This window comes from Periplaneta americana, chromosome 3 (genome assembly GCF_040183065.1).
Source record: "Periplaneta americana isolate PAMFEO1 chromosome 3, P.americana_PAMFEO1_priV1, whole genome shotgun sequence".
Taxonomy (NCBI): Eukaryota; Metazoa; Arthropoda; class Insecta; order Blattodea; family Blattidae; genus Periplaneta; species Periplaneta americana.
This window is the reverse complement of record NC_091119.1, coordinates 42,315,610-42,334,947: the sequence shown is the minus strand read 5'-3', so window position 1 is coordinate 42,334,947 and position 19,338 is coordinate 42,315,610. Positions and strand designations below refer to the sequence as shown.

At 37.3% G+C, this 19,338-nt stretch overlaps 1 protein-coding gene across 2 annotated transcripts in view; it reads left to right on the top strand.

Annotated features, from left to right (window-relative positions):
• Positions 1–1,004: 1,004 nt before the first annotated feature.
• The window catches only part of Cbp53E (Calbindin 53E), an 886,322-nt gene continuing 867,988 nt past the window's right edge, over positions 1,005–19,338 (top strand). For both annotated transcript variants that reach the window (XM_069820369.1, XM_069820368.1), the window contains exon 1: positions 1,005–1,114. The gene's annotated coding sequence lies outside the window, so the exon portion shown is untranslated. The remainder of the gene's footprint in view (positions 1,115–19,338) is intronic.

Here is a 19,338-nt window from a genome sequence, read left to right as displayed (position 1 = left end):
GGGTGTTTGAGAATAAGGTGCTTAGGAAAATATTTGGGGCTAAAAGGGATGAAGTTACAGGAGAATGGAGAAAGTTACCCAACAGAGAATTGCATGCATTGTATTCTTCGCCTGACATAATTAGAAACATTAAATCCAGACGTTTGAGATGGGCATGGTATGTAGCACGTATGGGCGAATCCAGAAATGCATATAGAGTGTTAGTTGGGAGGCCGGAGGGAAAAAGATCTTTAGGGAGGCCGAGGCGTAGATGGGAAGACAATATTAAAATGGATTTGAGGGAGGTGGGATATGATAGAGAATGGATTAATCTTGCTCAGGATAGGGACCAATGGCGGGCTTATGTGAGGGCGGCAATGAACCTCCGGGTTCCTTAAAAGCCAGTAAGTAAGTAAGTAAGTAAGTAAGTAAGTAAGTAAGTAAATAAGTAAGTATTATTATTATTATTATTATTATTATTATTATTATTATTATTATTATTATTATTATTATTATTATTATTATTATTATACGTACATACATAACTCAAAGCTAAATTTTCTTCATATGATTTCTGTGTCTGAATATGAGGCACATTGCGTTGCGGGAGAGAACATGACGTTTAGGCCTGAGTGAACGTGCAGCAAGTGTATTAGCGAGAGGAATGTTTCGCGGTGCTCGTGCTCCACCCATTCACACAACTTTTCTTGTTTATGTCGTCATTCATTCAATCCATATTTGTCTAATCCATTCACCCTCGTCTCCCCTCTCGCCGACCCCCCTCCCCCGCTCCACCCTTGTAATTTGTTTCCTTGCGGTCTCAAACCACCCCGGTTTTGCGTGAAACCGTAGCGAACCCCTCTCTCCTCCACTGAACGTCTTGGTTCACTTGTTTCTCAAAGTATCACAAAGAAATTGGCTTGTTTACCTCAGCCCATTAAGTCTTCATTTGTGAGTAATCTATCAGAGAGCGCCGGACTGCGGGGCGCATGCCCATGGCGACTGCCTTGCGGAGGGGCTTGCCCGAGCGGAGCGTCTCTTTGCCAGTGAAGCACCCCCAGTGGTACCGGCACCTCGCAGGCTCCGCGCTCCACTTCGCTCCGATAGACCAGCCCCTCGCTGCACTCTCAACAAGGTAGGAACAAAACGCATTACCTACTTCCGTTGTCAAGGTAACCCGTAGAAAAGCATGTGGCTGACTTCTATTAATTGAGTTCCAGCATCCTGGCGAACTAGTTCCTACAGCGAAGAGCACAGTACAAAACTATGTGGAAAGAGACACTTCGAAAATTTGCTTCAATATTTGAATTGAATTAACTTAATTCGTTAATGTAACTGACATATTACGATATCACGTTGTTTAAATATCATTAACTAACTTGTTTCTGTAGTTTGTTGTTATAGCGACGATCGCAAGACAATTATTTCGAGTTTAATATCGTTACCGTAATAAATTATTTTGATAATTGGTGTCACAGCGACGATCGCTGGACTGAATTAAGTTAAGTCAGTTTCTATAACATTTCTAACTTGTTTTGAGAGACCTTCACTACAGTAATGATCGCATAAAATAATTATGTAATGTTAGTTTCAATCTCATTACTAACTTTTTTTTTTTTTTATAATTTGTTGTTACAACAATGATCGCAGGACAGAAATTTAAGTCTGTTTTAATATCGTTGCTAACTTATTTTGATAACTTGTTATTACAACGATGGTCGCAGGACAGAAATTTCAGTCGGTTTCAATATCGTTACTAACTTGTTATTACAATGATGATCGCAGGACAAAAATTTAATTCGGTTTCAATATCGTTACTAACTTGCTTTTGATAATTTGTTGTTACAACAATGATCGCAGGACAGACATTTAAGTCTGTTTCAAAATCGTTACTAACTTATTTCTGATCACTTGTTATTACAACGATGATCGCAGGACAGAAATTTAAGTTGGTTTCGATATCGTTACTAACTTGTTTTTGATAATTTGTTCTTACAACAATGATTGCAGGACATAAATTTCAGTCGGCTTCAATATCGTTACGAACTTGTTTTTGATACTTTATGATCGCGGCCAGGAATTTAAATCGATTTGAATATCGTTACTAGTTTATGATAATTTGTTGTTACAACGATGATCGCAGGACAGAAATTTAAGTCTGTTTCAATATCGTTACGAACTTGTTTTTGATAGTTTGTTATGATCGCGGACAGGAATTTAAGTCTGTTTCAATATCGTTACTTTATGATAATTTATTATTACAACGATGATCGCAGGACAAAAATATTAAGTCAATTTTATTATATTTTTTATTTGTTCCGAATTCCTTTCATTATTGCGACGATCGCAGGGCAATCTGCTATGGTAAGTTAACTTCAGTATCATTAGGCCTACTAGTTTTGATAATGTGTTATGACGGTCGCAGAACAGAATTATCTTAAGTCAACTTAAATATCGTTGCTAATTTGTTTTGATAGTTTTTTTGGGCTAAACTAGCGCTGAGGTAGTTCCCTTCGTACTCCGCTTATATACCTTGCATATACGAACTGTTCGGTTAGTTTAGGCTTTTGTTATGCTTTGCATTATGATCAACTGTATCTTCACAAAAATCCCTTATAAATTCAACGATTTTCACTTCCGTAATCACCGAAACTATCTTAGCGTTAGTTTCACTGTTTCTTGTTATAGCGGATATTGCAGTTTAAGAATAAGTCAAAATTCTTTCGTTCTCATAATTATATTGCTTATTTAAATTGTACAATAGAAATGTCCGTTTAAGGGTTACATAATGTTTGAGAATAGTTCAGACGAAATGGGTTACATGTGTAATGCATCGGAGATGCTGTAAATTAAGTTTGAGAAATGTAGTTCAAAAACCATTGTTTCAATATAGTAGCTACTCTGTCTTGTTAGTTTATTCTTAAAATATAACAAACTGAAGTATGCCTAAGTTGCAATGGAGACATAGTCGCAGATTTTATACGTGGATACGTCTCTCGGGATGAAAAGTTGAATGTGAGGTATAAGAATAAAGAAATACACTCACGTTTAATAGTCGAGTATAATTTTATTTATGACAGGTCGCCATCTTGTATTGTATTGAGAGTAAACTGTTGGTTGCTAGAGTAACTATCGTGCTATATCGTTTGTTACCCGTGGCTTATACGTCCGTCCCTATTTGCGCTGCAAATGCGTCGCAATTGTGAATTTCCTCTCTTCACTCGAATTCACTCGCGAATTTTTCAAATTTAACTTGTTGACTGCTGCTTGCTGCTCAATTGAGATTGTAGCCTGTTCGCTACGAATCGTTTGACACCACTGTGAATGTTCTATCGCTTCACATTCTTGAGATACACTACTTCAACTGCCGCGCGACCCGACAATTCGTGCCTCAAATTCTCCCCTCCCGCTATCGCTTGATGACGTCACCTGCTGCAACTCAAGGTCACATTGGATACATTTATCCTTCATTTGTTGATCTCAGTTTACTTTACTGGAATATGTTCTGTAGTTTATATATTATAGACGCGACTAAACTGGCCTGAAAATGTATCGGTCGACATTTTGGGATGAGATTCTAGTATTGGACTGACCTTATAGATGTGTGGATATTCACGTCAAATCTAACACATAAAAACATTGAAGAATTTTCTCACAACGGATTCGGCAACATTTGTGGAAACAATATTTCATTATCAATATTGACTCGTTTAGATTACTGGTTGCCATACCGACGATCTTAGTTAATTATTATGTGATAGACTTATTCATTATGTAAAGTGTCATTTTACTGTAATAACTTTGAAAATTAGTTGCTATAGAACAGACATGGAGAAAAGGAAAGGAACTCGCTTTTTGTTTTATTAACTTTCCAACAGCACCGATACGCTTACTTCCTTCTTTGAGCTTCTCTTTGTACACAAGACGTCACCAGTGGCGGAACGCGATCGGATTATAACTATTTGGATCTATTATTATTGAAATCAATAAGGTACTGCACAACTACACAGTAATATATCATATTTAATTAAATGTAACCAAAATAATGCTCTTTCATTACAGAATATGAAAATAATACTATTTTATTACAAAACAAAACACTAATACTCATTGTTATAGTTTTTTACGACTATCTGCATGACATTATCATGCTTTAGCACATAATGTCTCTCTATGCATTATGCAGTGAATTGCAACTAATTTATCTGATGATTCATTAATGGATTTTGGAAATCGTCGTAATATAGCTACGAAGTCATTGGGTCGATTTCTAAAACGAGGTCTAGACCACGACCATGGCTTTAAACCGCGTTTGGATTTATAAAATGAGGTCTTTTTCATTTTTCTGAGCCATGGCTCGAAACCATGGTCTGAAGCAGAGACCACGACTGGGGCAGGTTTAAAACCATGGCTTCATGTATACAAGATGGAGATAGTAGATCAGCTGGATGATTATCAAAGAAAAATTTGTGTCTACGAGTATTAAATCTCCGGATTAGAGTGATGAGACAGAGGAATAATCCTAGGTAACGACGATAATTTCAGGCGAATATTTCGATTTTCGAAGAAATCAATGTAAAATATAGCACGAATGCTAAATAATAATCTGCAACGAAATGCAAGAGGCGACAGGTTGACAATTTTTTACATCTTCTTGTTGCTTTCAGGGAAGTAAGATATAATATTTTATATTAATTATACCTTTATGCCTAGAGGACGATATATCTTAATTCTTACTCTTTATAGTAGTTTTGGACATTTCATTTAATACTCGAAAATGTTGTGGGCCTACAAGAATATGAAGCAAACGTGATTTTGTGTTCTTATTTTAAGTTTTATGCTACTGGGGCTTTCCACGTAGTACTAGCCTATTATATGTGAAAACAGAGCCATACTACATTTTAGTTTCAATTGAAATTTTAATCCAATTAATATTTAGGCCTACGTTATTAATCCTTAGAACCGGGTTTTCGGGTTGTTAATGTTGGTAGTAGTTGTGAACAAACGATAAACTACAACATAAATGCTCGACTTGTGCTAATTGTTTCGGTAATATTATTCTGGTACCTAAAAATCCGTTCCCTATTAAATACTAAGTAATGCTAGTATTTGAAACGCACGTATATTCCATAAATATAACAATACCTTAGCTGAGAACAAAAGAACGTTACTTACTGCAATTTTTAATAAAAATATTAATCCCGATGTTCATTTATTTCTAATATCGACTGTTTACAAGAATAAAAATCGATTCTTAGCTGCGTTGCCATATATAAAACACACGAACCTCGGTTTCTTCACAAGCCGCGTCTCGACTTCGTTTTAGAAATCGCACAAGGATTCAGACCTCGATCCCGGTTTAAAAGCAGAGGTTTGGAACCACGATTTCGTCCGTGCTTCAGAAATCGACCCATTATGTTTCCCTATCATTGCTGGGGCGCCATCTGTGGCTATACAAATCAATTTTTCCCAGGATAATTCATATTTTGTCACAACTTCAAAGACAGCTTCGAAAATATCATTTCCCCTTGTATTGCCTCTCAAAGACACACACTCAAGAAAATCTCCGAATATGTTGAGTTCAGAATCCACACGCCGTAGAAAAATGGCTAATTACGAAGTGTCTTTTGTATCTCTTTGTCGATAGCTAAAGAGTGCCATATCAACTCTCTCAATTTTACTTTTTGCTGCTCTTCAACGTCCTTAGCTATTTCCGTAATTTTGTCTGTGATAGTTCGCAGAGAGAGACTTATTGATTTAAATACTTCAGTTTTTTCCGGACAAAGACGCTCGGAGACAATCATCAAACATTCTCTAATAAATTCTGCTTCCGAGAAGCATTTCTAATTTTCGGCTATTTGCTTCGAGATAAGATAACTGACTCGAATTAAGTTTGTTCCTAAACAAACTGAAGCGGGCTCATGTCTAGTTTCCTTTAACTCTTATAACTTTCTGAGACGGTTTGGGCGTATACGGAAGGAATATAAAAAGTATACTTTTAAATATGCGTAATTCGGAATATTTTAAAATCACAAACATTTTGTAAAAAATAGTACACATATAATATAATGAGACAGCCAGCTATCCATAATATAACAACAGAAATGTGAAAAATGAAATGAAATAACAATTGAAATACAATGAAATTAAAATGTCGTGGCACATTAAACAGGGCAGAATAGAACAAACAAAAATGCCTTATCATTACGAGCGGCACAAAAGTACTTTAGTTCCCATCCGTGTTTGAAAACATATTTCTTTGCTCTACCACGAGACATGACTCCACCACTGATGACCACTCTAATGTTATGGAAGACATACTGGTGCTTACCTAGTAAAGGTAGGCAAGTCGTGGTAGTGGGTGGAAGGGGTTAAAACACGGACAGAGGGGGAGGAAACACAGTGAGGCACTTTTGCCCATGACTGCTATAGAAATTTGTGTATACTCATTGAGACTATTACAACCGTCTATTGATTTTCGTTCCCGCTATCTTGTGGTTACCACGCTGGTAGTTGAATAAAAGATTATTGGGTTCAAATCTCGCCAAGATCGATTAATTTTAAGGGCTTATATAGTTCTTAGCATAGCTTCTTGCGGGAGGAAAGTAAATGAGATACACAGCATATAAAAATCTTTCCCTGAGATTTCCAGGTAGAAATTGCGGATTATCTCTTTCCCAAGTTGAATTTATATGCTAAATGAACTCTGCAATTGAAATCATCGTTAAATAAAATGCTGCTGCTACTGTTACTGTTGCTATTGCTACTACGTCTCATTGTAACATGGGCCGCATAAGTAGTTTCTCAGTACCGGTTGGTTCATAGCACGTGAAAATCAAACTACACCACAACCATGCGGTGTTTTCTGTCATTCAACATTACAACAAGGCATGTTCATATTCAGAGTTTAGGTTTTCTTTAAACCGTCGTATATTTATAAACGATTATTTTAATGGGTTATTTCACGACGTTTTCATTCATTTATAGCGTTCTGGTCAAGTGCAGGTCTTTCGCTGCAAACTCAGCATTCTCCAATCTTTCCTATTTTCTGCATTTCTCTTAGTCTTCGCATATAATCCATATATCTTAATGTCGCCTATCATCAGATATCTTCTTCTGCACCGAACTCCTTTCTCGTTCACCATTCCTTCCAGTGCATCCTTCAGTAGCCAGTTTCTTCTTAGTCAGTTACCCAACTAATTTTTTTTTCCTCTTCCTGATCAGTTTCAGCATCATTCGTTTTGCACCCACTCTTTCCAACACAGCTTCATTTCTTATTTTATGTCCACTTCGCACATTATTTTTACACCACCATTTCGGTTAAGCCGAGTTTCAGTTAAGTGAAATTCGGTTAAGATAGGTTTAACTGTGTGTGTGTGTGTGTCTATATATATACTGTATATCTATTCACAAATTTGGCATTTTCTCGAAACCACACTTGTGATGTTCAAAATATTCCATGCGCATGCAGTTTCCACCAAACTCAATGAAAATATTCATACGTGTCCTTGGTATACTGTTTGAGATCTAACGTTGAGACATTTTAAGTATCTTGAAAATTGAGTGCTGAAAAATTATTATGTAAATAAAAAATATACATAAATGTTTGATTTAAAAAAAATATTGCGCCCAAATTAAACTAGATGTCATAAATTTCCCAACGTTAAAATATTACCCGTGAAACTGGGTCAAAATAAAAAAAAAATGAATTTACTGTATTTGAATGTAAAGCGCATGGAATATTTTGATTACATCACTACAGGGTGATCGGTTTGGATACGGATAAAATAAAAACACTGTTCAACATTTACTACTGAACTTTATTTCTTGAAACTTTGTGCATACAACACTGAAAGATGGGAGATTCCTCAGAGCTCAACATGACCCCCATTGCGCACCCTGCACAACTCATAACGACGATGCAATTCAGCCCATGCCCGTTATAATATTAGAGGGGTGATTTGTTGGAAAGCTTGAGTAATTATTACCTTTAGATCATCAATGTTCCTGGGTTTCTGTGAATAGACAGTGTCTTTAACAAAACTTCACACGAAAAAGTCAGGAGGGGTTAGATCTTGGGAGTTTGGGGACCAAGCAATTGGTCCATCACGACCAAACCAAACCACACAAGATTGAAAGCTTTAGCAAATGACGAACCTCCCATGCCCAGTGAAGTGGTGCATCATTTTGCTTGAATACAATGTTCATGTTGTCGTCTTCCTCAAGTTGTGGCAACAGAAACAACTGCAACACGTCCAAGTAAGGTCCATAGCGTATTGTCTTTTCTGCAAAGAAGAATGGTCCATACACTTTATTGCGGTTCACTCCACACCATACGTTAACTTTTGGACTTCACCTTTAAAGCTCGTAGGAGATATGTGGATTTTCAATCAAGAAAGAACTTCAGAAAGGTCTTATGAAATTGTGTGTGTTTACTTACTAAGAGAAAAGGCAAGTTGACAATGGTAGATGGAAAAGACTGCTTCTCATACTGGGTTTCGCCTGCGATTTCCTGCATGTTTTTTTTTTTAACACAAAACCTGTTTCTACAAATGTTTGATACCACAACATTATGAAATCGTATTTAGATACACTGCGCTCACCATACTCACGTTGTCGAAATTCTCATTCATTCTACTTAAGGGCAGGTCTTTCACTGCAAACCCAGCTTTCTCCAACTCGTTTAACAGTCTAAAAATTAGCATACCAAAGAACACAATAAAATTGTAGCAATTTAAATCATCTACGATTTTCATTTCACATTATGCATTGTTGATTTTTATTCTTACCATATAAGTTATGGAAACTCTCATCTTTTAAGCATAATATTACGAGCAAGAAATTTCTCATACTATCATAGTTTTATAATAATAAATTAATATTATCCATATCCAAACGGCTCAGCCTGTAATTTGCATAAATAAGATAAACTTCGAAACTGGCAGTCCGATTGAGCTCAAAATTTGTACACTCCTTGTTCTTAATCTCTCTAAGAAACAGATAAAAAATGAAATAAATCGGATTAAAATTGTAAAAATTTCAAAACTCAGTCCTAGTGTTCCTTAAATGGATAGGCATAATTATTTCAAGCCTATCGAATCACCCTCAATTGTATGACATGGTTAGTATAATAAACATTATGTGCAGTCAACAAAGGACAGCGTATAACAACTGTGACTTTGAAGTGTCGCGCCAAGAACAACCAATGAGAAACGTACTCGCTGGGCTTGTGTTCTTGGAAAGTCCATTAATACTGTAGGCCTACTTTCAAAGCGGCTTGAAATATTCTGTTATGGAGTCTGCAGAAAGGGCGGGTATTTTTAACTACCGTGTAGGTGTGCTGAAGGTATAAATACTGTACATTTGTTCCATGTAGCGAGATTGAGGGAGCAATAAACTATGTCATGTAAATGGTGTATACTTTCTGGATAAAGCATTACATACATGGTGTTCAGAAAAGAATGGTGGAGTTTCAAAGTCAAGTATTTTCTTATTTTCCAAATCATAATTGATAACATACATCAGTCGAAAGTGTAACTATCAAAGTTTGATGGGCATTACTTAAGTCCCTGAGTAAGCAGACCTGTCAAGGTAAGCGTTCACTACATCGTATCGCACTCACCGGACGAATAGCACGGATCGGAAAAAGACAATCTTTGCTGTAATTGTTATGTAACCGTGTTCACTACATCGTATCGCACGCATCAGCTCTCGGTAAATCCGTCCATATTTCTCGGATGAGAAACTTTTCCGATGCGTGCGATCATGGCCTTCTTTAATAAATCAATTTGAATTGCTCAACTGTTAATATTATGTTGTGCCATGTTCAGTGTCGTGCCGAAATGGCAGCCGGAAAATTTTTTTCGCTCGTAAAAAACTGCGAATAATTATATAATTTGAGGCATTTCCATTACAGTAATCAAGTCATTTCTTACATATATGTAACCAATATCTCTTTCGTTTCTTCCTCTTCAATTACGAAGCAGGAAACAATTACAAATTCTTATTCGCTAACACTCATGATTACTAGACCTAACCTCAAAACTCCTCTGTTTTCAGCAATGTCAATATCTTACGTCATATGTTTTAAACAACTGATAGGGAATCCGATGAGACGATGAAGTAGAGTCGTTACAGTGAACGCACTCCACTTAAAATATCAGTTGTGTGCGTATCGTCCGAGGAGTGCGAAACGATGTAGTGAACGCTTACCTTCACCCGACACACAACTAAGCGGTAGTTAAATTATTGCCACACCCGGCGTATTGGTTCCCAGTTTCAAACAATGAACAGTTAATATTTGAATGTAGGTTTAATTAGTCATTCATTAGTGACGATCTTCGGGTGAAAAGTGTAATATATGCATCCACATGCAAATATTTAAGAAATATGCACTAACCTCCTGAATATACATTTATATGCAGTATAAACTTCCCCGCTGATTCCCCATAACATGAAACACATTCCTCTCATACATGCATATCTTTAACCTTCAAGGAATAAAACACATAAATATGCCAAAATACGTCTTCTACTGATCACATAAGGCAATGAAAGCCAACTGGCGGCCCGCCACTCCAGTTTGTGTGACCAGCCAAAAGTTATCTCGAGTAATAGCAGAAATTAGTTCACTTTCCTCCTTGCAAGGAAATAGCGGACGAAAATTCAACAGCGGATTTTAAATTCTGTATTTCAATGCTTGACATTCTTCCAGAGCAGTTTTCCAATAGATTTCTTAGGTTTGACAACATGAGGCCGCAACTTACTCTGTTCAAGAGTCCAATGAAATGCGACATTGCAGAACAAGAAGAGGAGGTCCAGCTAGAACTGTGCGATCTTCAAGATGACCCCTTCCTCCAGACAAAAAGTTAAACGGGAATGGATTTATGGAGAATGGTTCCAAGAGAAAATAGTCGGAACTGAGTGACTTTTCAAGACGAATTACTTCTATGTTTGGGAGAACATATGTATGCTCATTCTCATCAATGAAAGCAATAAAATCTGCACAACGAAGTAGACTTACTGACGGCCACCTTCAAGATTTCCTACGGATGTTGTTAACATCACTAGCAGTTGATTTTAACCCTCTAATACTGACCCTCATTTTGAGAGACTTTAGTAGTGATCTAGGCGTATGGATATCAAGGACCCGAACTTATTTTCATCAATAACAACAATGGTAAAATCCCTTTAAATATTTTATTGTTGTTAAACATTTATTTAAGCTCCTCATAAAGTAAGGAAAGCTTGAAATTTTCACTTTTTGTTGTTTTTTTATAATTACATTGTTAAGAAATTGTGTACAATAGTGGCAAAAAAGCCGGACCGACCCTTGTAGCTGATTTCAGAGCCTTGTTCACTCCAGAGCACGATAGACTGGTAACTAAGACTTTCGTGGTTCGAATCCTGCCTGGGAAGGAGACTTTTTTGTTCCTTATTCAAATTTATTCCCAATACTTTTCGATTGCTGGTAAAATTCATGTTCTGGGAATAATAAATTAAGTAGTAAAATATCGCTGCAATCGAAAAGTATTGGGAATAAATTTGAATAAGGAAAAAAAAAGTTTCCTTCCCAGGCATAATTCGAACCACGAAAGTCTTAGTTACCAGTCTATCTTGCTCTGGAGTGAACAAGGCTCTGAAATGAGCTACAAGGGTCGGTCCGGTTTTTTTTTGCCACTACTGTACAATTTAAGAACAACTTTTCATACCATTAACATAAAAATTAATTATATAAACAATTAAACGCTCAAAATTAAAAATTATTAGCATAACAGGGAATTTAGAGGTCTTAGGTTAATAATAAAACCTATCAATAATGTATTTAGAGTTGTATGTGGTAATTTGCAATTACTGTATCTTTGCATTTCAATGTCTACTTCACCAACTTTTTGCCTGGTATCTATTTCAACGTCTACTTCACAACTTCGTGCCTGGTATCTATTTCATCGTCTACTTCACCACCTTTTTGTCTGGTATCTATTTCAACGTCTACTTCACAACTTATTACCTGTTATCTATTTCATATCATACACTTTCTTCATATGCTTTTTGCCTTACAATATTTGTTTCTTCTATCTCCCTTTGTTCAGATGAACTTGAGGACTCAAAAGTTAGAAAACGCGCATCGTTTTCACGACCACATTCTTCACTTAATTCGTCGAAAGTAATTAAAACAAATGGTTATAGATCATCATCTCCACGAGAACTGTCGGCACTTGGTTTCGGCATATTTCACTTTTAATCGACACTAAGTCTCACAAAAGGATTAATAAAAATTGAAACTTTACAAGTGAGCAATGGGTCCTGAGGACCCTAGCAAGCTGCAGTAACTGAATTGCACGAGTTGAACACATGCAATCTACTGCACAATAATGGTCACAATTTAAAATGAATTTACGTAAAAGAGTTCGAATCCACTGCTACCAACGCAAAAAATATGAAACTTTTTATTGTGCGACTGGGTCCTCAGGACCCACACTTCACGACTGAAGGGTTTTAATTGTGAATTCATATGAACGACCACAGTGTTCCCACTAGTTTCATGTGTGTAAAATGACGGCAATTGTGTCAACAATAACATATTTGACTTTTCAACTCGATAACTTTTTTGTCATTAAATACTATGTGTGTATAATTCTGTAACTTGACACAGTATTTTAGAATATTAGTTCACTACAATTTTTTTTATTATTAATTATTGTGTACTCATGTACTGTAATAATAACTAATACATGTAAACTGTATGTAGATGTTTTGTACGTAATATATACGGCCCTCAAAATCTCTTAATATTTAGCTGTTGCCCTCGAAGGTTAAGAACTTGGCCATCACTGATATAAGGGCTGCATTAGAATATGCAACTCGTCTATGCAGCTGTTGAAGAGATGAATGCGTCCTTGTCTTAGCCGCGTCTGTGTCTCAACGGTAGCGCGCTGATCTTCCATCTAAGCGGTCCGGGTTCGATCCACTCATTAGAATCAGCTGCTGAGATAAACCTGCCACTGAGCCACATACCGAAATGTTTGTGTATTTATTTTGGAATTGAAGCGTTGGGCCGAATAACGGTCTGTTTTTTTTTATTTTAGTAGGTTATTTTACGACGCTTTATCAACAGCTTAGGTTATTTAGCGTCTGAAAGAGATGAAGGTGATAATGGTGGTGAACTGAGTCCGGGGTCCAACACCGAAAGTTACCCAGCATTTGCTCATATTGGGTTGAGGGAAAACCCCGGAAAAAACCTCAACCAGGTTACTTTCCCCGACCAGGAATCGAACCCGGGCCACCTGGTTTCACGGCCAAACGCGCTAACCGTTATTCCACAGGTGTGGGCTATTATAATAACGGTCTATGTTACAATCTGCTAACTGTGCAGGAGGAACAAAATGTTACATCGTAATTTCGCTCATAAATTTACTATCGGACGGGCAACATAGACCGTTATTCCATCAATATGTTTTGTACACTAAGCGAAGAATACGATTGTATGTTATTGAAAGTCATATTACACATCATAGCTAAATGTCTGTAACATTTTTAACTCCACAGAAATGCTACTGGGGAATACAGAGAATAAACAGTTTTATACAATCAGGATATTATGAAATATACAAAATTAATAAAAAGGTTAAATTATGAACAAAATGATTATGACATTTATTTTTAAATGCTATATATTAATATGAATTTACACCATGTAATTTATTAAAGTTAAACAGCTCCTTTCTGACATCAAGAGGAAGCAGTGAGCACATCTCCTTACAAAAATTTCCACAAATCTGTTCCTGAAACGAAATACCGTGATAAAATTCTAAGATAAACTATAGTGGTAGAACACAATATAGACCAACTAACCCTAGGTAAAGTGTAAATTAAAATAAAACTAATAAAATACTGCAAAAAACAACCGACAAAAACCTACATCACTTGGGGACTCTTTCGCACTAACTTGCGACTTCGTTTTCCTTGTAGTATACTCAAGACCACTTCTTTCCGCGACTTTCGTGACACATCTTTCCACTTATTAATATTAATTTGTCTGGATTTTTTTAAAGATTTATTTAGCCGGCCAATATTTAAGCTACCGTAGAAATCGTCACTGCCTTCCAGTCGTCCATTTTACTTAATAGATCGACCGAAACCTGATGCACAGAGTTCAAGTACCCAATATTCGTAAAGAGAACAAACTCCCGTGCAATAACTCCCGATACGATGTAAACAACTGGATACGCTAGAAGTGACTAGTGACATAGACTGTTGTTCCAACCAAGAAATTCATGGTTGTAACTCGTGCAGAAGCGCCTCTGATACAGATATTGAAGAACAATTTTTATGACAACTGTATAAGATTATGCACAGCATTATTCCATTAAAAATTCGATTTTGAAAAATTGTAACATAGACCGTTATTCGGCCCAACGCTTCAATTGGTGAAGTGGTCATATGACCCAGCACTTCAACCTTCTCTGTCCTATTACCTAACCCCCACTTCAGCTGACTACGCTGAAGTTCGCTGTATATTTGGCTTTCCAGCAGCAAAGTCGCTCACACCCGGCGTCCTCCAAACGTCGCCAGCTGATGATCGGGGAGAGCTATGGAATGTAGATTTGGCGGAATGATGTTGACGTCTAATATAGCAAAACAGGAGAACCCCGAGGAAGATCCCAACTACGATCTTTTTCTCCACAAGTGTCACTCTGGATTTATCAATGAAAAATTACGAGCTTGACCGGGATTCGAAACTGGACCAATTATATTTTACAACTAAACCTGCTAATCCTTGAACTGGAATGGATTTCAGTTTCGGAAGGGGACACTACGACTCAGCACTGCGGCCTTTCAAGATCTATTGCGTTAACCTTCAAGCTAAACGCATTCCCAAATCCACACGGCTGTCTACACTAAGGTTCGTTGCGTACCCGGGATTCGAACAACCAACCCCACTCATCCCTAGTCCAGCCCCCTCAGTGTGTCGCTAGCCGGCGTTCGAGGAATACTATTGAACGTTGACGAAATGGATAAATGTTGACGGAATGATGTAGATCAACGTTTCTCAAACTTCTTTGAAGTGGGGACCACTTTTTTAAGTCAGAACAGTTCCGCGGACCACCTTACTCTTGTTCCCTTCGAAAACAAATTTATCATTTTTATATTTTAATACCAGTCTCTGTTTCATTCTAGTGCCGAGGTCATGGAAAGCATGAGGCTCTACCTCCATGCTCCCCAAGTGCCTTCATGGCATGTTACGGGGATACTTTTACCTTTTTTTTTACCTTTTATCAGTCTCTGTTAAGTAGTGCCCATTATAAATAATGGAAAACTGGCTTCATCCGGATCTTTGAAAAGAAAGGAACGTGATGATACGCTTCATTTAGACTGTGCTACTAGTTCAGAAGCTGTGTGTGAAGAAATATATTAATTATAATGCCATTAAATAAATATCTAGTCCTAGTGGTAGCTATTCAAAAAAAATGTTTTCGTAAATATGGCGAGTTATTTGGAACTTGGATTTACTTGGTGTGGCAATGAGAGTGAACCAAAACCTCGGTGCGTTGTTTGTTACGAAGTGCTTTGAACGAGTGTTTGAAACCCACGAAATTGAAACGGCACTTAGAGACAAAACACGTAAGTGTAAAAAGTAAAATAGGCAGAGTTTAAAATTTCTTATATCGTTATCTGGAAAAACAAATACAAAAATTAATGATGAAACATGCGCGATTTTCAACAAGTAAAGATGCAATTTGGCACGTTCTATTATTGGTGTACGACGTACAGTACGTGCCCATTTCAATGTGCAGACTGGGTGTCGGCAAAACTATTAGCCATCAATACATGAAAAGATTCGGTAAACCTTATTTTTCAAGGAGTGCAGTTCGGTGGCTCCTTTGAACACCGAACTGCACTCCTTGAAATAAAATAAGGTATACTTTGGTGCTCTGTTATGAATTCGGGTGGTCCCTCGCTGGGTTACAGGCTCGGCGCCAGATATGCAGGGAAAAGATAGTGAGAAACGCCACATTCATAGTGCTTTAAATCCCTCTTTTGTTGCTGAGAGTAGAGTGGGAAGTGGGTAGACGGGTAGGGTAAGAAATTTCATAAACTATTAGTACTGGGAGAAAAGTGAAAGGCGATTGTCATGTGTAATTTCCAAACTATAAGATTTTCAGCTATAGTGTGATATGCAATTTGTTTGAATTTTATTTTTCTTTTGTCTTTTTTGAAGGACCACAAGGGCAGAACTCGAGAACCACAGTTAGTCCACGGACCATAGTTTGAGAAACGCTGATGTAGATACCTAATATAGAGAAAAGGGAGAACCCCGAGGAAAAAACACAACTGCCTTGTCTGCCAAGTGTCAGTATGGATTTTTCAGGCCTGACCGGGACTCGAACCTGGATCGCCTGCGTGACAAGCTGGTCTGACCACTCAGCCACCGCAAGGGACCGGGCAAGGCATAGTTGCGCCACACGGTCAGATAAAATGCAGCATATAAAAAAGGGTCCCTGTTTTGTGGGCATAGTTGCGCCCCGTTCCCATCAGGTAGAGAAAAAGTCATGGCATAGTTGCGCCCCGTTCCCTTCAGGTAGAGTAAAGGTCATGGCATAGTTGCGCCCCGATGAAATAGGTAGAGAAAAAGACACTACGGAAACTCGAGCCTCGTAATCAACCAACCTTATTGATTTCTTATTCGATTTATATTCATTATCGATACCATTAAAATGAACACCATAAAGTTGGCAGTATTTTATTAACTGTTTTTCTACTGAATAATTTCAAGGGAAAAATTGTTCCGGGGCCGGGTATCGATCCCGGGACCTCTGGTTGAACGTACAAGCTGAGACGTTGTCGGGTGGAGTTCCCGGGTAGCTCAGTTGGTAAGAGCGCTGGTACGTTCAACCAGAGGTCCCGGGATCGATACCCGGCCCCGGAACAATTTTTCCCTTGAAATTATTCAAATCTGCTTTACAGGGAGCTTTACGTGAAAGACTAGATTTGTTTTTCTACTGTTTATGCAGTGATTATCGATAGCCTACCGTTAAAATGAACACCATGAAGTTGGCAGTACTTTATTAACTGTTTTTCTACTGTTTATGCAGTGATTATCAATAGCCTACCGTTAAAATGAACACCATGAAGTTGGCAGTACTTTATTAACTGACATATTCAAATGAGTGAGCCGTTGGAATATGGGGCCTTAGCAGTCTTGACATTTTATTAGTGATTTTCACACACCGCCTGTGGCGTATAGTGAGGTTAATTTAAAATTAATGTTAAGTTAAGTGAAAAGGGTGAAGAGTTAATAATTGATAACGGTTCTAAGTTTCAATTTTTGAAACCCTGTGCCGTAGGGTTAAGATATCGATGTAGAAAGAAAAAATGCAGTTCATTTATTGTGTGTGATCAATAAAAAAGTGTTATTTTAAATAGCAAAATTGATCATACGCTAGGTCTACCTGATTTCAATGCAGTTATCACTGTAATATTTTTAAGTAATTTGTTTATTTTATGACAATCACTTTCGTGTGTACTATGCTCATCGGGGCGCAACTATGCCATGTCCATCCTGCTACCTGATTTCTTCGGGGCGCAACTATGCCATGTCCCATCTGCTACCTGATTTCTTCGGGGCGCAACTATGCCATGTCCCATCTGCTACCTGATTTCTTCGGGGCGCAACTATGCCATGTCCCATCTGCTACCTGATTTCTTCGGGGCGCAATTATGCCATGCCTAGGCCTCCCAATTGACCGCGGGGCACAACTATGCCATACCGAAGGGACCTGCTAGTCCTTACTCACCCTCTGTCTCCGCAGTGTTCATACGTACCTAAACACAATACTAGCTTAACCGACATCAAAGGCATTAAAATCCTGTCCCAATTATAACGCCCTGCTACCAAGAACCGCAAACAAATCAAAATGGATTTGTGTGCTTTTAAACACTGTTGAAATGACTAATCTATGAAATGTAGCTACAGCAGACTCGCAGTCGAGAATTTATTGTGCCGTAATTTAGTTTTAATATGAATTGCATAAAATATTTCAAGATTAGTCGGATAGAGAAATGAACAAAACTAACTGCCGCTCTCGCTCGCTGTGTTCGCTGCATTTGTCTTTCGAGTCTCGTCTCGTCATTCTCGTGCGCTTCGAATCTCGCTCATCATTCTCTAAATAGCATTTGGTAGACGTGGAAAGATTTCGTAACTTTGAATAACATATATCATTGAAATAACTAACATTATAAATGTTTAAATGAGATAAAAAGACAAAACAGGACAGTATCTTACTTATCAAAATGTTCTGGTTCTATTATGTCTGCAGTGCTTGGGAAAAGTGACATAAGTCAGTTTCCACAAACCTTTTTTGATATAATTTATTGACAACTTACACTGGTTTATGTCGATTTGATTTTTTTCTGTATGAATTATTGTGATGGAAGAAATACTTATGTATTTTTTTCCAAGCGAGCAGATGTTCCGTAAGTTGTCAATAAATTATCAAAAAAGGTTTGTGGAAACTGATTTGTCATTTTTCCCGAGCACTACAGAATATGATATTACCTATGGGTAATACTTATAAATAGAAAAAAAAAACAATTCTCAAATAAATTTGCATTTCTAAGAAACATAAAACATGACGTTAATATCTTTTTACTTGAGATTGCACACTTGATCTCAAACATATGAAAAGAAAATTCCTAGACTTTTAATAAGGACCTAATGATTAAATAAAGACTGGGGAACGGATTATTATACACTGAAAGGTAAAGATAATGTTTCAAATAGGCTACTTCATTGTTTATACATATATAACAGTTGCCAAAGTAGATAAAAGTTCGGTCAGGTATAAACAACTGTGGCGATTCAAGGCTGCTTGACGTTCGGGACTTCGGGAGTGATCAATCTCGACTCTCGAAACACTCGCAAGCCATCTTTACGTCAAGGACGCGACGTATAGAATATTGTCGTGCGGGTTTTCGACTTCGCGGGCGCTGTTAGTCTTGCATTCTCGATCGTTGTTCATCTCTAGTCAGATAGGGTTTTTGGGAGATCGTTACTTTTTGCAATAAATAGAAAAAATGTGTCTTCCCAGAATTGTGGAGACAGTTTAATAATAATAATAATAATAATAATAATAATAATAATAATAATAATAATAATAATAATAATAATAGAAGCCAATTTTATCCTTAATGACAAGTAATAGGAAGTACACTTAATATTTAGTAGCACCACTTTGTCCCAGTACATACACTTTGATTGGAAAATGTACTTGTGTATGTGTTATTGGTGTTGAATATCATACACAACTAACAAAAACAAACACAAACTTAATGAATACGAATAGCTATCATTGGTTT